At 45.4% G+C, this 19,415-nt stretch overlaps 1 long non-coding RNA gene across 1 annotated transcript; it reads right to left on the minus strand.

Annotated features, from left to right (window-relative positions):
• Positions 1 to 3,200: 3,200 nt before the first annotated feature.
• Positions 3,201 to 19,008, minus strand: LOC144608672 (uncharacterized). The gene is made up of 3 exons (XR_013549229.1): positions 18,749 to 19,008; positions 17,629 to 17,653; positions 3,201 to 3,869 (listed from the first exon to the last, which is right to left on the minus strand). It is a non-coding gene; the product is annotated as an uncharacterized LOC144608672 (long non-coding RNA).
• Positions 19,009 to 19,415: the final 407 nt, after the last annotated feature.

A 19,415-nucleotide genomic window follows, 5' to 3' on the forward strand; every position in this document is an offset into this window, starting at 1 on the left:
TTCTTCCCAGCACTTTATTTCATTATTTTTTAAACCTTTTGATGTAACCTTTCCCTCTTTTCTTTTTCCACTTCTTGCTTCATACCTGACCCCTCCTCTTGCTCTGCCTCATTTCATTTTCCTCTCCCAGTCTCGCCTCTGCTACTTGCTGGCTGTCTCCTCCATCACTCTCTTCATATCATCCTGTCTCTCCCTCTTCCCTACTCCACGAGACTGCAATCCTTCATGATAACCTCAAATAGCTCGTCTTTGCTGATGGGTAGATTATGCATGTTCGTCATCTTTGTAATATGTAAAAATTTTAATTGGAATTTAAATTTCAAATCACACAGTTTTTAAAATGAGCTCTGAAGAAGTGTCCAAAACTGAAGTGTATCCACGTTCTCCAGAGTTGCTGCCTGACCCACTCAGTTACTCCAGCACTCCACAGTTTAAGAATAAGGGGTAGGCCATTTAGAACTGAGATGAGGAAAAACTTTTTCAGTCAGAGTTGTGAATCTGTGGAATTCTCTGCCTCAGAAGGCAGTGGAGGCCAATTCTCTGAATGCATTCCAGAGAGAGCTAGATAGAGCTCTTAAGGATAGCGGAGTCAGGGGGTATGGGGAGAAGGCAGGAACGGGGTACTGATTGAGAATGATCAGCCATGATCACATTGAATGGCGGTGCTGGATCGAAGGGCCGAATGGCCTCCTCCTGCACCTATTGTCTATTGTCAATTGTGTATGTCTTTTTTTTGTATTTTTAACCAGCAGTACGTGGTGCAAAGCTTCTCTCCAATCTAGCATTATCTCAGTCTGTTGACTAGCTTTGAACCATATTGATGTCTAGTTGGTTGCCAATATCTATTGCCCCAACATTGATTTCAGTCTTTGCATGTAATATGCACCATTGGAACAAGCCACTTACTCCAAATGGCCTGTCCTGCTGCTTATACCCATCACTAATCCTCACGTTGCCTCTTTCACCTTCAGGTTCATTTTCAGCGAGTGAGTTTTGGCCTCATGCTTCAACTCTTGCACAATGCCTGCTCCTATCTTTATTCGTCTCTATTGGCACTCACACTCGGGGCCAGACCTGTGGCTGATCACTGTGAAGAGATTTGCTAGACCGGTACATGAGGAATGCCACTCGGAGACTGGCTGGTGCCACTGAGAAATCAACATCTGCAGAACAGGGCATATTATAGTTGAGGACCTACGACCATCGTGTGTGTAAAGCATCAGCAGCAGTCTGCATTTAGAGCAGCAAGCCTGACCCTTGGGAATCTCAAGGTGTCTAACCATCAACGCAGTGCTTGTTGCACCAAAGTCATTGTTGTGAAGTTGGAAGCACGCAGTGAATGAACAGTGAGCATGGAGTTGGGGGAAGAGTTGACGAGATGACCATGGTTGGTTTTAACAAAATGCTGGAGTAACTCAGCGGGTCCGGCAGCATCTCAGGAGAGAAGGAATGGGAGACATTTCGGTTCGAGACCCTTCTTCAGACTGAAGAAGGGTCTCGATCCGAAACGTCGGTCAGTCTGAAGAAGGGTCTCGACCCAAAACGTCACACATTCCTTCTCTCCTGAGATGCTGCCTGACCCGCTGAGTTACTCCAGCATTTTGTTAAAACCAACCATGGTCATCTCGTCAACTCTTCCCCCAACTCCATGCTCACTGTTCATTCACTGCGTGCTTCCTTTTGTGTCTACCTTCGATGTAAACCAGCATCTGCAGTTATTTTCCTACACATGGTTGGATTTAAGATCTCCAGTTGTATTTTGGTGTAAATCCAAATTCAATGGTTTAAAGTGCAAAAAAGGAAAATTGAAACGACGAATTTAAGAAGGTTTTGAGAAGAGATTTAACAAGATGGTGGGATTGAATGAGGTGGACCCTGGGACAGCAATGGGTGGTAGTTCTGGAATGTAGGATGGTCAGTGGTGACTAACCTAGTATCTCAATGTTGAATGAATATTGAGTGCCGGTTAGTCTATCTAGTTGTAGATAGTGGACTGGGACTTGCCAAGAACGCTATTAAAATCAGTTGAGGAATTCTACCTGGAAAGAATAGCACAGGTTTGGTGGGCTGAATTGGCTCCTGCTGTTATTTCAAAGCCAATAATCCCAAAAGGAATTATTTTAAAAATCTGTTAGTCCCTTCTCAGCCAAGGACTGACATCTCCAGCTGTGTTATTTGGGATCAGATTCTGCAGTTCCAAACTCTGATAATTAGATTCATTGATTCAAGATGACTGAAAACTTAAATTGTGGTTTTATTGCATGGGATTATCCAGAAGATTCTATTGGTGTTTTGGGGACTATACACAATTATCACATCCACTTCACCAAGCTGCTAATCACTAACCTTACAAATAAACCACACATCCATCTATGTTATCTGCAACAATGGGACATGGCTAAATTACCTCAAGACATGATGTATTTGTTGCATTTGTGGTGGAATGATTTATATGCAGGTGTGGTCCTAGTACAATCAAGATGTGGTACTGCGAAACATAATCAAAAAAACAATTTGCATCTGGCAATATCAATGTTATGTAAATTCAGTAGTCACACACTGATAGCTGTGGGAATATGCTGCCAAAGAATAGTTATCATATTTATCAAGGTAAGTGCACTTCACTGTACTTCAAAGTAGCTCAATGTTTAAATAAATGCTTTGAGAGGTCTTTACGCAAATCTGCTGTATAAATTAGAAAAGAAAGAGAGGTACTGGAGAAGGTGCATAAAATAAATAAAGGTGAACTTAGAACTAATTTTTATTAGGAAAGACTGAATGGATTTGATAGCTTCGTGCTAGAAATGATTAACGATTAATTGTAGAAAGTTTGTAGGATAGATGTAGCGATATTTACAGGTACAGTTACAGTTAATTTATTGTCACGTGCACTGAGGTACAGTGAAAAGCTTTTGGCACATGCTATGCAGTCAGCAGAAAGACTATACATGATTACAATCGAGCCATTTACAGTGTATAGATACAACACTGAGGAATATCGTTTAGTGCAAGGTAAAGCCAGCAAAGTCTGATTAAGGATAGTTAGAGGGTCACCAAAGAGGTAGATAGTTTTTCAGCACTGCTCTCTAGTTGTGGTGGGATGATTCAGTTGCCCGATAACAGCTGGGAGGAAACTGTCCCTGAATCTGGAGGTGTGCGTTTTCACACTTCTGTACCTTTTGCCTGATGGGAGGGGGAGAAGAGTATATTTGAGAATAAAGTTAGGGGTTGGAAAAATTAGATGGGCCAATAGTCAATAGTCAATTTATTTGTCACATACACATAAATGCGTAGTGAAATGAAAAATTACCCACAGTCCAATAATAAGACCAATAAAAATAAGCTATAACACACACAATCATAAATCAACACCAAACAAAAATAAACATCCATCACAGTGAGTCTCCTCCAGTCACCTCCTCACTGTGATGGAAGGCCAGAATGTCTTTTCTCTTCCCCTGCTGTCTTCTCCCGCGGTCAGGCTGTTGAAGTTGCCACGTCGGGGCGGTCGGGGCTCCCAACATTGAAGCCCCCGCCGGGCAGAGAAAATCCCGCGGCCTATTCCAGGCCACGCCGGACGGTGAAAGGTCCGCAGCGGGCCGACCCAAGCCCCGCAATTTGGGGCGGGCGAAGACACGCTGCTGCTGCCGGAGCTCCCGATGTTGGCCCCCACCCAGGAGCCTGCGGGCTTCCGACGTCCATGCGGCCCGCGGCCGAAGAAGCCTCCGGAGACGAGTCGCAGCCGCTCTCCCAGTGCCACCACAGCCTCTGAAGGCAGCCAGCTCCGCAGATGTTAAGGCCGGTCCGCAGGCTCTGCGAACCAGAGCTCAGGTGGTCCCAGCTGGAGGCCGCCAGCTCCAGGTGTTTGGCTGATGGTAGGCCGCAGCGGGAACGGAGACACCACCCAGAAAACAAAGGTCGCTTCTCCGTTCAGAAGAGACAATTTTACAGTTTTACAGTTCCCCCTTCCCACCCTCCCACCCTCCTACATAACACGCAACCACAAAAAACACAACAATTAAGGCAAAAAACAACAAAAAACACAAAAGTCAAACGGACTGCAGGCAAGCAGCAGCTGCTTAGGCAGCGCAGGGCATTACTAAATCCACGAGGAAGAAGTTCCTTTCTAAAGATTATAAGGACATGGCAAGAAGCACATTAGCAGAGGTATATTTGAGTAGGTTGCTCTGTGCATGGCGGAGAATATGCTGGGAAGATATGAAGCTGCTGTGGATTAACAATGGATCACTTGGACTCGCTTCTGTGCTGAGTATTTGGTGTAAATCCAAATATAATGGTTTAAAGAGCAAGAGGAAAATTGAAACAGTGAATGCCAAGGTCGTTCTGGGTCTTGAGTGTTTGCCAGTTTCGTTGATGATCCATCATCCCTCCCCCTTAGTGCTTGACATCAAGAGGACAAGAAGATCCATCTCCGACAAAATCACAATCCTAGTTGCTCTGATTATGAAATTCCTTTGACTTTCGTGACAGTGGACTCCAAAGACGTGCAGGTTTATAGGTTATTTGACCGGTAAAAAATGTAAATTGTCCCTAGTGTGTAGGATAGTGTTAATGTATGTGTTGATCGCTGGTTGGCGAGGACTCAGTGGCCGAAGGGACTGCTTCAGTGCTGTATCTCTAAAGTCGAAAGACTAACAATCTTCCCTTAAAGAAGTCAAAGGTTCCTCGATACAGGAAATGGAAAAATGTAATCAATAAATAGTTGTAAATTGAAATCACAGGGTTGGTTAGAGAGAGGTAGTTATTCTATCCATCTGTACTTATCTGTGGATGGTTCTTTCCTTTCCTCTAACATGCACAATGCATTTTTCTCGATTGTCTCTTAACACTGGCCAGAGTATATTCATCTTGTTTAGTTCAATTAGAAGTAATGGATATTGGCAATAGAATAGTTCTTTTGGCAATGAGGAACTTAACAGTGACGGATGAAACAACTGGTCTTTCAAAGAACCAGCACAAGCCCGATGGGCCAAGTGGCCTCCATCTCCAGGGGTGCTGCCTGACCCACTGGGTTACTCCAGCACTTTGTGTCAACCTTTGGTTGTGATAACCTTCATACCTGAATAGAATCAAAGAGGCATATATCACGAAAGCAGTCCTTTTGCTCCACCTCATCCATGCTGATTCTGATGCCCAACTACACTGTCCTAATGTTCCTGTATTTGGCCTGTTTCCCTCTGCCTTTCCTATCTAACTAACTGTACAAAGGTATTTTAAACATTGTGTTTGCATCCGAATGCACAGATAAACAAAGCCAGCCTACATGAGTTGTTGAAGGAACCCTGTTGACCATTCAGCTGCAGTCCGACTAGAATCAACACTTTCCTGGGCATAAGTTCATAAAGTATGTTGGCATGGCAGATACGATGGAAGAGAATCAAAGATAGGCTTCTGCCTGAAGCCTCCAAGGGGGAATGAAAGCTGGTCATTTATTGTTCAATGTACTGCTGTTATTAAAGGCTTAAAAAAAAATTCTGGCTGATTTACCTACTGGTAGCTGCAGGTTTGGATGTAAACTTTTTGTAGACTTTGCATTTCGAGATGATTTGCAGTTCTGAGAGAACTATTGCAGATCAATTACAAAGTGCTTGACCCCCAATGGTTTACAAATCAAATCACTCAGCATACAACACTATACTAGTCCCAAATTATATGATCAATAAACTGCAGCAACATTTATCTCAGTCCTTCTGGTAGGCAGTTTTCCTCTTCCCTCAATGCTTTTAATGTTCTCTTTATTCATCCACAAAGTCTTCCCCCATTCCTTCAATCTAGGGAATCTTGGGATAGAGCTGAAAGCATAAGTGTTGCCAAACTTGCATAGAACAATGTTGGATAAACTCTTGTCTCCTTATCAGGAAAAATAGAAGCATCGGAGAAAAGATAACAGAGATTCACTAAAATGATATCTGAACTGAATTAGTATAATCACTAGTGTGTAGGAAAGAACTGCAGATGCTGGTTTAAACCGAAGATAGACACAAAATGCTGGAGTAACTTAGCGGCAGCATCTCTGGAAAGAAGGAATGGGTGACGTTTTTGGTCACCCATTCCATCTCTCCAGAGATGTTGCCCGTCCTGCTGAGTTACACCAACATTTTATGTCTATCTTCAGTATAATCCCTACCAGGAAAGATTGTGGAGCTTATGGCCAATTCGACACTAAGACACAACGTGATAAAGGTCTTTGAGTAATTAATTGGCTGGGTTTTATAGCATAGAGGTAAAGATGATGCTTCTATGGATGAGAAATATGGCACAAAAAATATATGATGATCACTAATAAATCCTAATAAGCAATAAAAGATAGTCACTAGAATTTGCTACCTCAGGGAATGTTTGAAGCAACTGACATGAAAGTAGCTAACCACCTGAACCATCCTACCGACAACTAGGGAGCAGTCCTGAACTACTATCTATCTCATTGGAGAACCTCGACTATCTTTGATCGGACTTTACTGGCTTTATCTTACACTTAACATTATTCACATTATTACCTTTATCAGGTATCTGTACATGTGAATGGCTTGATTGTAATCATGTGCTACTCTGTGGATCAGGCAGCATCTGTAGAGGACATGGATAGATAATGCTTCAGATCAGACTGAAGAACAATCCTGATCTAAAATATCACCTAACTAAGTCTTCCAGGTATTTGCTGATGCTCTGAGATACTCTTTGGACTTTGTGTCCAATGAGGAGAACCATCAATTAGATATCAATTAGACTTGCCCAGCTTTGTCCTGCCCCCACCTCTCTTCCAGCTTTCTCCCCCCACTACAATCAATCAGAGGATAGATTCTGACCCGAAACGTCACCTATCCATGTTCTCCAGAGATGCTGCCTGACCCACTGACTTACTCCAGCACTTTCTGTTTTTTTTTGGTCGAACTATCAATTAGCCTTGCTGAAAAATCTGCTGATTCGCTATTTTTGTACGGAATTTTTGTTCTTACATATGTATCTATTTTCTTTTGTAATGTCATTATATCTGTACAACATTCCAAATCAAAATCTCATACTCACTAAAATAGAAAATCTCTTGTCACACATTTTTGTCAATTAACTTAATCTGCGCACTTTGGCTCTACAGAACAATTTCCCCAGTCTAGTTTGTCAAAACTCACAATTTTGGACACCTTTATTAAACCACATCTTAATGATTCTTCTCTACTGAGAACAGTCTCAGCCTCTCTGGCCTGTCTTCTCTAAGTGGAGTCCTTTCCCCTGCACCTTTCCATCACAGACTGCTGCATCTGAAGATTTGGTGTCCTTCCCAGAAAACATAGTCCTTGCGACTGAGCATGTATTCTAGATGAGGATTTCCTTCCTTGGTGTCTCTAGTTATTATAGCAAAGGGTCAGGATTTTTCTGGATGATGGTTTTGCCGATTTATCCTGAAATTTGAGATTTATTTATAATCAAGGAGGTCTGGTTTAGTTTAGTTTACAGATGCAGCGTGAAAAACAGGCCATTTGGCCCACTGAGTCCATGCCGACCTGCGATCCCCATACACTAGTATAAGAAAATAACTGCAGATGCTGGTACAAATCAAAGGTGTTTATTCATAAAATGCTGGAGTAACTCAGCAGGTCAGGCAGCATCTCAGGAGAGAAGGAATGGATGACGTTTCAGGTCGAGACCCTTCTTCAGACCATACACTAGTCGTATCCTACACACTGGGGACAATTTACAGACGGAAATTAACCTACAAACCTGTATGTCTTTGGAATGTGGGAGGAAACCAAAACACCCAGAGAAAACCCACATGGTCACAGGGAAAACGCATAAACTCCATAGACAGTTCCCATAGTCACGATCGAACCCGGCTCATTGGCGCTGTAAGGCAGCAAATCTACCACTGTGCCACCCTGGTATTAACTTTTTAATCTGATCTCAAAATGTTGAGAGATCTGGCCAGAGTTTGGAATGTAGAGGTGAATTGGACCATATCCCAACTTATGTAAGGACTATTCAGAAATCTGATAGCAGAGAGGAAGAAGCTATTCCTGAACCTGGCAATGAGTACTTTCAAGCTATTGTGCCATATTCGAGAGAGAGAGAGAGAGGGAGATTGGGGAGAAGAAGGAATGATCGGGGTGAGACATAGACAATAGACAATAGGTGCAGGAGTAGGCCATTCGGCCCTTCGAGCCAGCACCGATCTTCAATTATGATGGCTATTTTTCCAAGCTAAAGTCTCAATGGAGTTAATGGTTGGAAGTCTGGTCTGTGTGATGGACCGGGTTACATAAGGTCATAAGGAATAGGAGCAGAATTAGGCCATTCGGCCCATCAAGTCTACTCCACCATTCAATCATGGCTGATCTATCTCTCCCTCCTAACCCCATTCTCCTGCCTTCTCACCATAACCTCTGACACCCGCACTAATCAAAAATCTATCTATCTCTGCCTTAAAAGTATCCAGTGACGTGGCCTCCACAGCCTTCTGTGGCAAACAAATTCCACAGATTCACCACCCACTGACATCCACAACATTCAGTGAGAATTTAAAAACGGAAACGCTGCAAGGCCAGCAACCAGTTCAGTAAAGTGAAAAGAGGAACAATGGGTGGTGCAGATTAAGAAATATGTAAAGAAATTGGATGCTTATGCAAGCTGTAAGCTGGAATTCTGCAAGAAGTGTGTTGGAATAGCCAAGTCTGGAGCAAGAATTTTGAAAAGCCTGTTTTAAAATCAAATCTTTCTTTTCAATAACCGGGGGCTTTTTCAGGACTTTGCCCTTCCTTCCCTACTTGTAGTGCCTATTTCAGGGGGTCAGTACTTAGTCCGGGCTCACTGACTAATTGTCATTATTGAACAATAGAAGAAAAGTGAAACTTTGTGCTTAGCTCCACGTGGAATGTTAGTTTTCATGGACCATGCTGGAAGCTGCTTGTTTACCCGATGGGTTCAGGAACAGAGTGCAAGTGAGATCAGACAGACCTGGACTTGAAACTCCTGCCGGTCTCCCTGCCTCCTTCCTGGCATTATAAAAGCTAGTATCAAGGCAATGGTTCATTAACACACAACCGTGCAGCAAGTGCAACGTTGATTTGGCCTGATCCTAGAATCCAATGTTGGTGTAATACTCCTGAGCTGTAATTAAATCTTAATCTCCCAGTGTTACTTGATGATCCAGAAGCTGATTGTCTCTTTATCCAGCAGACAGGACATCTACCCGGCATGAAAGCAGATGCTCTTCGAATAACCCTTCAGGAACAAAGACTCCAGCTTCAAGCAGCTATTCTTTTAGCTGGCAGCAGTTCCTGTTTCAATAAATCTATGCGTGCGCACACACACACACACACACACACCACTCTCACATACACACACACACACACACACACCACTCTCACACACACACACACACACCACTCTCACACACACACACACACACACCACTCTCACACACACACACACACACCACTCTCACACACACACACACACACACACACACCACTCTCACACACACACACACACACCACTCTCACATACACACACACACACACACACACACCACTCTCACACACACACACACACACACACACCACTCTCACATACACACACACACACACACACACCACTCTCACACACACACACACACACACACCACTCTCACACACACACACACACACCACTCTCACACACACAAACATAGAGATGCAAATTGTGCTGACACAAACAGATATTACAGACATATACACTTGCACCACTATTTCACACTTGCACGATCCCAGAATTGTAACAGCAGGGAAAGAGGCCATTTGGCCCGTTGATTCCATGTATAAAACAATCTATTCAGTTCCATTTCTATGCTTTTCCCCCCGATGCCATGCGTTATTTAGCCTCAAGTGCATATTAAATTCCTTTGTGTGATGAACCGAACTAGATGCAATTATCTAATCATGGCCTAACCAGTATTTTATACGGTTTCAGCATAACCTGCCTTGCTTTTGTACTGCATGGCTCTATTTATGAAATTCAGAATCTCATATGCTTTACTAAGTGTACCCTCTCATTGTGCCACTTGCAAAGATTGTATGCACACATATATCCCTGCCCTTTTGTTCCTGCATAATCTTTAGAACTGCTCCATTTAGCCTTTATAATCTCTGCTTTCTCTTTGTATTAAATTTCATCTACCACTTGTCGATCCCCTTGTCGTCTATCACCATCCTTGTCAATAGCCCTTCTTATATATGGACAGACCCGTAGATGCAGCCCCAGCACACAGTCAGAGTCATGGGTAAATATACACGGTCAGACATGCATAGACAGTCAAACATACCGAAATGTCCACTGCCGCACATTCACAGACACAGCAACAACAATAACACGCACTCGCACACCCATTTACTGAACACACGGATACATGTACAGGCCGTGGAAAGCGCATAATGGCTTCTTTTATTAGGAAAAGAGAAGTAACACTTAACACTTCTGAAGCACCAGCACCTCTGAATGAGCAAGGAGGACATGTGATCAAAGAGCAGAGAGACCGCCACACACACACACAGAGAGAGGGTCTTCAGAGAGAACCACTTCCACTGCGTTTCACAAACAATACCCTCAATGAACACGCTTGTCACAGAAGCTGTCTTTCATTACACACAACACTTACTTTTGTGATTAAAGAGATTTTCTGTCAATTCCCGCAGGAGATCATGACACCCTCAACTTTGAACCATGTGCTGGGAACTGTAAATCACAATTCCCTTTCATGTGTTTTAAAAATGTTTCAGGAAAGCAAGAATTATTTGTCTGATGGCTCAGACCAACAGGTCTTTATTTCTCCCCAAGTCTCATTGTTTTCAGTAATTACAGTCTAAGAGGAGAGAAAGTTTTGACAATTAAAGGGATTACTGTGTAGCTCCCTTGCCTTCAGGGCTCACAAAGGCACGGCCCAGTCTTTCCCTAAAAATTGTAGAATTTTGTTCTGTTGCTTTTTTCTCTCGTGTCCTGGAGACTCGCCGGGGAATGGTGAAGGAATGTAGCGTGGGACAGTGGCCATTCAGCACCTTTAGGTTTGTTAGACTGGAACAGGAGGAAGTCATTCACCCCCATCAAGTTCATCACACAGGCACAGGAGGCCATTCAGCCCCTTTGAAGCTGCTACACTGGGTAACAAAGAAGATATTCAGCCCCAGGGTTGTTAAACGTTGTTACAGGGTGGCTACTGCAAAGGCAGAATGAGATCAGTCACTCTCTGTTCCTCAGGATCAGAAGGAGATATTTGACCCCTCTGGTCCGTTAGACAAGACCAGTCGATAGGAATATGCCCCCTTTCCGCCAATTACTCTGGTAAAGCTCTATTCTGATCTGGTTTTATTATAATATGCCTGACTTGTATCTGTATTACAGCAACCCTCCTCATTTTAGAATAGAATATCTTTATTTGTCATTCAAAACAAGTTTGAACGAAATTTAGTTACCATGCAGTCAACAACACCTAAAAGGCAACAAAAACACACAACTACATAATTCAAGACAAACGTCGATCACAGAGCACCTCCAAGCACCTGCACACTGTGAAGGAAGGTAAAAAAAAAGTTATGTTTCTGCAACCCTTTGCTAACAAATATCTATTCATATCTATTAATCTGTTATTACATTTAATAGATATCAAATATCTATTCATCTGACTTTTGAAATTACTCAGAACAGCAGCTTCTGAAGCAGATTCCAGATTTTCTTGAAAATAGGCACAAAAAGCTGGAGTAACTCAGCGGGTCAGGCAGCATCTCTGGAGAACATGGATAGGTGACGTTTCACAGAGTGCTGGAGTAACTCAGCGGGTCAGGCAGCATCTCTGGAGAACATGGATAGGTGACGTTTCACAGAGTGCTGGAGTAACTCAGCGGGTCAGGCAGCATCTCTGGAGAACATGGATAGGTGACGTTTCACAGAGTGCTGGAGTAACTCAGTGGGTCAGGCAGCATCTCTGGAGAACATGGACAGGTGATGCTCCACAGAGTGCTGGAGTTACTCAGCGGGTCAGGCAGCATCGGTGGTGAAAAGGAGTGGATATTCTCCACCCTTTGTGCAAAAAAAAATGCTTCTGGACAAAACTCCTTGAACAAATCCAGTCTAATTTTTTCATTCTTTCTGCCTTCTGGACACCTCGGTTTCCAGGGTCAATGCCTTCCTTTCTTTCATTTCTTTCTTCCTTTCATTATTCAAGAAGAACCTTCGACCTTGACTGGTTCCAGACCATAAATAGTTTATAAGCAGTCCCGAGGTTATGGGGAGAAGGCTGGGGAATGGGGAGAAATAGATCAGCCACGAATGAATGACGGAGTAGACTAGATGGGCTGAATGGCCTCACTCTGCTCCCATCACTAATGAACATGAACAATGGTGGACATATCGTGGCAGGATAAAGGACTTTGGAATGTATTTCTGTTCTAGCATATCTTTTTTTTAAACAGAAAACCTGAAACGAATCTAATCATCCTACAAGTACTTTGCCAGCTCTGCGTGGTGAAGGGCTATTATTTTAAGAAAATGCAGGAACATTCGAAAAAGAACAACTCTTGCTGATGTCAAAGTCGAGCAGCGATGGAGTGGTAGATTAGTGGAAGAATTGGCACAATCCACTGTCGTTTAAAAATCTTATAAAGCAGGTGCATTGCGATAGAGAGGATGCATAAAGAATGGATTGAAAAAAGGTTTCATTGTTATGGGGCTTTTTATGTCCTTAGCCAATAAACCATTTTTTTTTTGGAGCTCAGTCAGCAATGGTTAACGTCTACAATGAGTGAAAATCAGGCAGGCAGGTCCAAGGGAAATTTAGAAGTAATTTCTTCCCCCACACACACTGTGTGTTCCCCATCACCAACTTAATGGCCCCTCGCTTCCCGGTGACTATGATAAGCAAACACACAGGTCTTAAACCAAGCATTTTATTATAAGCAGCATAAATGGCCTCGACTGGAGGGCGAGCAAGCGAGCGAGAGAAAAAAAATCTGCTATCAATAAATAAAGGTGGCGGGTGTCTGGCCGGCAGCGACTCAACAAATTCTTTCACCCGTGGAGCCCCGACCTCAGGAACCAAAATGAAATAGGTGGGATCGTGTGTGGAGAGCCCATGCCGTCTATAAATACAGTTTTAATCTACATACAATGCAATCTGGTGATTCTAAGGTCCTCTTTATTTTTAATAATGGCTATTCTTTCTCCCTCTCTCTCCTGCATTCTCTGTCAAGTGTAGCTCCTTCGTGACGAATGGGAAGGGTGCGATAATGGCCCTGCTGGTTTCCATACCAACCAGACAGTATTGCGCCGTGCTCTGCATTTTCCTGCTTAAAATGAAACCAGAGGCATCAAGTGGGAGGGAGGGAGGGGAGAGAGGGAGGGGGGTGGCGGGTGGCGTCTGAGCTGAAACAGTTCCTTTAGCTCAGCGGCTCTGGGTGAAATGGAAACTGTCGGTGTTTCAATCGCTTCTGGGGATTGGAACGGAAACATTTAGCAAATCAACAGAAAGATTCTCCCTTGTAATATTGTAAAATAAAGGATTACAGAAAATGCGATGCAGATTTCGTTTCTGTCTGCAGCGTTTTAGTGATGAGCGGATAAGTCCATTACTGATGGACAGTAATGCAGCGGTGTGTATATCTTCTGGTGTGGAAGGTATCATCGCTTACTGTGTGAAAGATTTATTCGGGTATTTAAAAGGAATAAACCCAGCCTGGGGGGAGGTGGGTCGGATGTAGACGGCTCCAATAAAAGATTGCACGACCCGCCAGCCTTTTACCTGAGGTTTAATTCAATTCAGTGTCGAATTCCATCAGGGGGAGGTCAGGCCCGAATGCCTTCACTGAGATAGATTGGTGGGTTGTCTCTCAATGTGTATAATTAATCTAACTATGTTCCACAGGCGATTAACCCATTATCCAACAGAAAAAAAAAACCAGCCCGATTTCCGTTTTCCCCCCTACTAATGATTCACTTGGTTAATGAGGGAGGAAAAGGGAAAGCGAATGACAGGACGTGTTAATATCAATCATAAATTAAACATCATTAGGGTCATTATGCCCATCCTATCGTTATTTGGGGTTAATGGAGTAATTGGTCACACCCCTTCGTCTTGCGATTCCATCCCCAATACCACCACAGACAATAAGACCTCATGATCACCATTTCTAACCAGATTAAAAGTCTGGCTACATACAATGGTTGGATGGTACTTTATTCTCGCACATACCTAGCTAGCTAGGTACAGTGAAATTGCATCTTTTTCTGCATGCAGTTCAGAACAAAAAATCTTATTATACATAGGCACAAACATACTTAAGTACATGAGTGCCAGAATCGGAGATTACACCGAGGCAGCACACAAGTGTCGCTACATTTTCGGCACAATTTTGTGAGATTCAAGCCCAAAGTTGACGAAGGGAATACCTTGCATCTTGTTACATAAAGCGCATGTACAATCTCAACCCCTCAACAACCTCTCTCTCTCTCTCTCCCTCTCCTGCGTCTATTGTCTACATCGAGCTGTCAAAGCCCACGGCGCATGTTTGATCCGACCTTTCTCATTCCGCAACATCCCGATGCTGCCTTAATTAATCAATGGGACGGGGACGGGGGGAGAACAGGCGGCGACGAACGCAAGTCCTTCCACACCAACACTAACCACGGGAGCGGATGGTGGGCATTTAATGCACCGTCTCAGGTGAAAGATAACGGCATTGGCTTTCCCCACAACCCCCCCTCCAGAGAGAGAACAGAATAATGTTCGAGTAGGGGGGCAGCATCTCTGGAGAGAAGGGATTGGTGACGTTTAGGGTCGAGATACTTCTCCCCTTGTCTGAAGTAGGATCCCGACCCGAAACGTCACCCATTCCTCCTTCCCTCCAGAGATGCTGTCTGTCCCGCTGAGTTACTCCAGCATTTTGTGTCTATCTTCGGTTTAAACCAGCATCTGCAATTCCTTCCGACACAAAATAATGCTCAGTGATTTTACACAACTGAATCAAAGATTTTTTAAACTCCAGTCAATAGGTTGGCAGAGGGTAGTTTGCGTTTCTCTAAAGCCCAACCAACACACACTGACTGGCTCGTCATTATAGCCCTCTGAAAGAGAGCCAGAAAAGATGCCAAGACTACGACCCCCTCCCACCACAATATTTGTATCAGTGGGGGGTGACGGTGTTGTTATATTTCGTCGGTCATTTTTTCTGGGAGTTTTTGTTTCAAATTTCCATCCACAGATGCTGGTGTAGGTTTGAACTTTGCTAGCTGGAGGTTTTTTTCTCCTGCTGTGGAGATCAGTATCAATAAGGCCTCGCTTGTTTCTGCTGAGACCCCCCTTCCCCTCCCCTTTAAAGACAGCACTAATTGATGTGTCTGGACCAGTCTAGCCTGTCGGTGATTGACCCAACTAGCAATTATGCTATTCATTTCAGTGCACTTCACCGCTGGGGTAACCTGTTTGTGCTGCAGCGGCCCAATGTTACCTTCCTTCCCCCATTGATTAAACCCTGCTCCGGCCCACTCTGAGACAGACGTTTTTTCACCAAATTATCCCAAACCTGGTGCCCCGCTCAGATTCACCGCCCATTCAGTTTCTCTTTTTATTTTTCCAGTTCTCTTCCCTCACCTTGTAAAACAATCTGTGAAAGTCCAAACCTGGAAAGAGGCATTTCTCTCTCTCTCTACCCCCCCACCACCACATTTCCCCGTTACAGTTATGGTGCCCTGAGCTACGGTTGGGGTTTTTAATATATATTCTTATTTTTAAAGTTGCTTCCTCCCACTCATTTGCGCCAATCACGTGTGTTCTCGTCTCCTCCCCGTCTCCGCAACCTCCTCCAGCTTGTAACCATCAGAGCATCCCGGTCTCCCTCTCCCTCCTCCTCCTCCTCTGTCTGCCCTCTGGAATCCCCCCTCTCAATGCCACCTCTCTCTAAAGCATCTACCTGTAAAGCCCGGGGCACCTGTCTCGCTATCAGCCTCACCTTGGGCGGTATAATTGTTCTGTCTGTCTGACTGCCTGCCCTCCTGTGCAACATCAGTTGGACAGTTTACCTCGTTAAACCAATGATTAAATGCGGGTTGTTACGGCGGTTCTCCCGACCCCTCGGTGGCACCCCCCCCCCCCCCCCCCCCACAAGAGCCGTGCAGTGAGTGATGTTGTGACGAGACAGCAGAAGGTTAATTGAGGGGAGATGTCTGCTGAACTTTTTTTTAAAATCATCTTACCTGGCGGGGAAAGACATTTCTGTCCTCTGCTCAGTATTATATGTATCCCACCCCCCCACATAACCACCCCACTCCCCTCTACACTAGCACACACACATACAGTCACACATACACACGCACACAGAGACATACACACACATACATACACACACACACACACATACATACACACACACACACACACATACATACACACACACACACACACACACACACAGAGGGGCTGACTGACCCGGGCTCCCTCACAAGGGTCACCTCAGTACGGATAATTTAAATCCATCCCAACAGTTCAACACAGAAACGCCGGCGTTCTCCTTAACGAGGACTCGCGAAGAACATCAAAACCTCACACACGGAATCAGTTCAAAGTATCAGTCATTTTATTCGATTTCTTTATTTTTTGACAATAGAAACAGCGGCTGAGAGGATGCACGAGAAAAAACAATCCCACCGTCTCATCCAACACTTGACAACATGTGTGCGGAGAGAAAGTTAAACGCGCAGAATCTCCTCTTCCTCGCCAATCTAGACATGCCTTTTGTTTCAATTTTTAAACACAATTTCCATCCCAGCTGACGTCTGTGAGATTGTCATCTGACATTGTTCCATTTATCCACCCCCCCCTCGCCCACACACCTCAACACCCAACCTTGCCCTTTCCAAATGTCCTCCTATTTTAAGATGTCAACGCACAGCACACAGCTCCCAAGAGCCTAACCCGTGGATTAAGGAGATACACATCACAAGTTAGGGTCTCAGGGACTGAGAGGAGTGCAAAATGTTTTATTTCCACATTTATAGAGATATGTTAAATAGAGTTTAAAACAAAAGCAGTCCGGAGTAAGTCGCAAGGAATCTATTCTTCTTCTTCGTCTTTAGCCCGACATCACCTCTTCATCCCCCAATCCTGCCCATCACACCAAGTCTCACCTTCCCCGCATCTTTAACCAGTTCTACTTTGCAGGAATGAATAAGATTTAAAAATCGGTGGAGAAATGTTGAGAAACAGAAGGGAGGTTAGAAATAGGACATTATTCCCTATTGTCGGTGCCTTGGCCCGGCATTTATTTATGACATTATATATATTTTTTTTTTGGGGGGGGGGTCTCTTTAGAGAAGTCCCCCCCCCCCCCCCCTTCCTATTCTCTCAGCATGTCCAGGGCTGAATGTTCATCCTGTTATGGTGAAATATGGGAGGAAATGAAGAGGAGAGGGGGGGGGGGGGGGGGGGGGGGGAGAGAGAGACAGGAGGCAGAGTCTGCCAAGCAAGTCAAGGGACAGGGGAGATTTACCCAGCCCCGAGCCCATAAATATCAGGTTTAAGAAGCAAATGACAAGCAGAGGAGGGAGGACAGTGGTGGGAGGGAAGAGGTGATAAGCAAACATCACTTCACAACTCACCTATTCGCATTGGACACCACACAGTCTGCCACCAGCCCCGGGAGGAGTGAGAGGAAATTTAATGATTAAAAACAAAAACACACAAATCCCAGAACTTGACTGTTGAGAGAAAAAAAAGAGAGATCCTGATTTTCGCTGCCCCGTCGTCTCAGCTTCCCGACCAAATGGTGAACCAGGTAGACAGATCTCCGCTCGCACCGAGGGTATTCTCTCTCCTATTCCTCGTCCTCTCTGTAAACCCCCCCCCCCCCCCCCCTCTCGGCTGCCACCTTCTCGACTGCTCCCTTCGCTGTGTATTTTGTGAACCCTGTCACAGGGGCCTCATGCATCAGCTGCCTGGACCAAGCCAAGGCCAAATTAACAACTGCACTTCTGATGTGTCATTCAGTATACACAGGGGGGAATCTGGCAGAGATATTGCTGCCCCCCCCCTCTCTCTCTCTCTCTCTCTCTCTCTCTCTCTCTCTCTCCCCCCCCCCTCCCTCTCTCCCCCCCCCCCCATCCCTCTCTCCCCCCCCCCCCCCTCCCTCTCACCCCCCTTCACACATACCCTGTGTCAGTCTTGGTCAACGGTGACCAGAGGAACAGGCACTTTCCGTGAACTTTGTGCCGACAGAAACGGTTCCAAACAAAAATCTCGCGGAGGGAAGCGACACCCCCCTTCTCGCCCAACCCCCCCTCTCGCCCAACCCCCCCCCCCCCCTTTAAAAAAAATGCATTCCCTCAGTCCCCCTCTCCGGCTTTAAAGCGACGCGGATAAGATGATCGACCTAGACGGGCTGGAAGCACCTTCGCAGAGGAGGCAGACAGCAGGCAGGGGGAGAGAGACCCAGGCAGGCAGGGGGAGAGAGACCCAGACAGGCAGGGGGAGAGAGACCCAGACAGGCAGGGGGAGAGGCAGGGGGAGAGGCAGGGGGAGAGGCAGGGGGAGAGGCAGGGGGAGAGGCAGGGGGAGAGGCAGGGCCCCTCCACTGGAGATCCCAAACTCTGCCCATTCAAACATAACATTAAAAAGAGAAAATCCCACATTCGTAACCCTGGCCCCGGTGACCGGTAACTAGAACAAGCTGCCGGATTGCCCGCAAAACCTCATGCACGAACGTCCGACTTCTTTTCTCACCTCTTCAGAGAGAGTACACACAACACGCCAGCAACATTATCCTCGTCGCCAGGGCAGTCTCGTCCACCGGCATCACACGCACTGTCTTTCAACTTCACCATGTAGACATAGCACTATCGATGCGGCTGGCTCGCTCGCTTTTTTTTTTACAGCACATATAGTCTGGAGCTGGGTCTGGCTGTAATCTTGCAAGGGAGGTTGCCGATGGCCGACACACACCAGGCAGTGACACACAGGAGTGTTTGTTGGACCACACTGCCCCCTCTCTCTCTCTCCTGTAAAGGATTTCTCCTTTGTCAGACTCCCTCTCTCTCCCCCTCCCTCCCTCCCTCCCTCCCTCTCTCCCTCTCTCCCCGAGTCAGACCAAACGCTAACAGCACTGGCGGAAGCAGAAATCAATAGCGCTCTGATTACCGCTCCCTTCCCTTCTGCAGAGCGGGGAAAGATGGACAGAGGTGGCGAGGTGAGGGGAGGTGAGGGGAGGGGAGGGAGGGAGGGGAGATCCATTATAACAACCCCAGCTTTTCAAACCAGCACGCTGAAAGCTGGATTCTCCCCGTCACCCCCACTGTACGAAGCTGTGGGTCATCTCTAACATACTGGTAATACGGGGGGGCAACACTGTTCAGAGGGTGTGTGCGTGTGTGTGTGGGGGGTGGGGGGGAGG

Source organism: Rhinoraja longicauda, chromosome 32 (genome assembly GCF_053455715.1).
Source record: "Rhinoraja longicauda isolate Sanriku21f chromosome 32, sRhiLon1.1, whole genome shotgun sequence".
Lineage (NCBI taxonomy): Eukaryota > Metazoa > Chordata > Chondrichthyes > Rajiformes > Arhynchobatidae > Rhinoraja > Rhinoraja longicauda.